The following is a 2,500-nucleotide window of genomic DNA, read 5'->3' on the forward strand; positions in this document are numbered from 1 at the left end:
CTTGCAGAGTTTAAAGACAACGAAGCTTAGTTTCAAGCAATGGTTAATATACGCGTATTCAAAACCCTTAGCTGTTACAACTTTTTACTAGAAACCATCACGACGAAGTCTTTGGGTCCGTAGACCCGTGATGTACTACTCCAAGGGAACGATTTTTATGGGGTGGAAGCTCAAAATCATAGGTTAAAATCATCGGCAGAGCCCACCAGACACCACTTTTGCTTCATTAGTTCCGGACTATGGGCATGCGACGATTTTTATCGCGGAGGGACGTATGACCCAAACGGGGGCTTAATGACCCACTGCCACTGCAAACCATGCTCCTACGACTAAATAGAGGTAAAAACTACGATTTGGTGCAATCTTCATGTTTGACCTCGTAGCAAGGTACCCTCCTATAGTAGGCAATGAGCAAATGATCATAATCCCAGGAGGGCAAAAATGGGAACCCGAAAGGAAAGCGCTGTTGGCGCGCCTAAGCTACTGGCCCGTAGAGTAAAATGGTACCCCCAACAAAGTTGTCGATTGACATTCTGATTGCACTTTTTATCATCTAGGGTGCGTTCCTTACACGTTTTGAGGGGTTTTAGCGAAAAACATGTTTTGAGCCACACGAGCTCTCCGGCCCGCTCGGTGCACATTTTTGAAAAAAGCTAAGGGAGCTGCCCTAGGTTCGGGGTGTCACAAAATATTGAAAAGTGGTCAAAAACCGCTATCCAGAATCGGATGTAGAATCATTAGACGAACTTAAAATTGTTCTACGACCAATGTCTGCGACGTTTAGTATTCAAGATATGGCCCGCCCTAGGTCTGACCTGGCATTTTCGTGAAAATTTAAAGCATGGCCATAGGGACGGGTAAAATAGCTATTTTGAAGCAAAAACCACCTCACTTTAAATGGCCATAACTTTTGAAAAACAAGAGCTAGGGTGCGTTCTCGACACGTTTTGAGGTGTTTTAGCGAAAAACATGTTTTGAGCCACACGAGCTCTCCGGCCCGTTCGGTGCACATTTTTGAAAAAGCTAGGGAGCTGCCCCTAGGTTCGGGGTGTCACAAAATATTGAAAAGTGGTCAAAAACCGCTATCCAGAATCGGATGTAGAATCATTAGACGAACTTAAAATTGTTCTACGACCAATGTCTGCGACGTTTAGTATTCAAGATATGGCCCGCCCTAGGTCTGACCTGGCATTTTCGTGAAAATTTAAAGCATGGCCATAGGGACGGGTAAAATAGCTATTTTGAAGCAAAAACCACCTCACTTTAAATGGCCATAACTTTTGAAAAACAAGAGCTAGGGTGCGTTCTCGACACGTTTTGAGGTGTTTTAGCGAAAAACATGTTTTGAGCCACACGAGCTCTCCGGCCCGATCGGTGCACATTTTTGAAAAAGCTAGGAGCTGCCCCTAGGTTCGGGGTGTCACAAAATATTGAAAAGTGGTCAAAAACCGCTATCCAGAATCGGATGTAGAATCATTAGACGAACTTAAAATTGTTCTACAACCCCCAGTCCGACGCCTCGTATTCGAGATATAGCACTTTGTAGGTCTGACCGAGCAATTTTGTACTGAAATGTATGGCGGACATGTTATTCATTAAACAACATTAACTTGCATCGTGCCCTACTTCATCGGCACAGCTACTATCGACTATCTATTGTTGAAATGGATTGAGTTTGACCATTTTAGCTCTTTTCTTATGCCGTGCACCAACAGTGTGTACCGATCAGGGAAAGTACACTACGTACGCGTTCATGGATGTATATGTTGGTACAAGTTGCCGGTCGGAATAGCAGTGCACCAAAACTGTGTACCGATCAGGGAAAGTACAAGACGGAGGGCGCAGCCCGAGCGTACGCGTTCATAGATGTCCATGTTGGTACAACCTACATGTACGTACCTTGTTTTTGTATCAAAAGTTCCAATAAAGTGTTTGTATGCTTAAAATGCTTATCTCAACCGGTCACCTTTTGGCCTGCCCTTTTATAGACAGAAACCTAGAACGATACTCGCGATGTTTGTGTTTTCCATTCGCCCGGGACGACGAAATGAGCTCTGTGCACATCGTGCAGAAAACTGTCTCCTCCTCGTATGTTTTTGTCCCTCCACGCATATAATCACCCACATTTGTGTTCAACACGGACGGCGCAGCCCGAGCGAACGCGTTAATGTTTATGTTTGTGCACACTAAAGTTACAATCCTAGGATTTGGTTATTGCGTCGCAGTGCCCGACCGTCGCGGACACCATTCTTGGACAAAAGTCCAAGTACGTAGAGTACATTCCCTAGGTATGTGCCCGTTCGTGACTTTCGTTGCGTGCTTACAGACACGCTTGGGTATGTTTACCATACAAGGTTTACTAGGAAAACCTGGGAAGGACGCTTGCCCTCCCGTTGCGGACACCATTCTTGGAAAGAAGTCCTGCTACGTAGCGTTCTTTAATGTACTTGATCAGTTTGTATTGCATTTGCTTTGTGCAATTGACTTTTGCTAATGCTCA

Source organism: Anopheles arabiensis, assembly GCF_016920715.1.
Source record: "Anopheles arabiensis isolate DONGOLA chromosome X unlocalized genomic scaffold, AaraD3 X_pericentromeric_contig0005, whole genome shotgun sequence".
Classification (NCBI taxonomy): Eukaryota; Metazoa; Arthropoda; class Insecta; order Diptera; family Culicidae; genus Anopheles; species Anopheles arabiensis.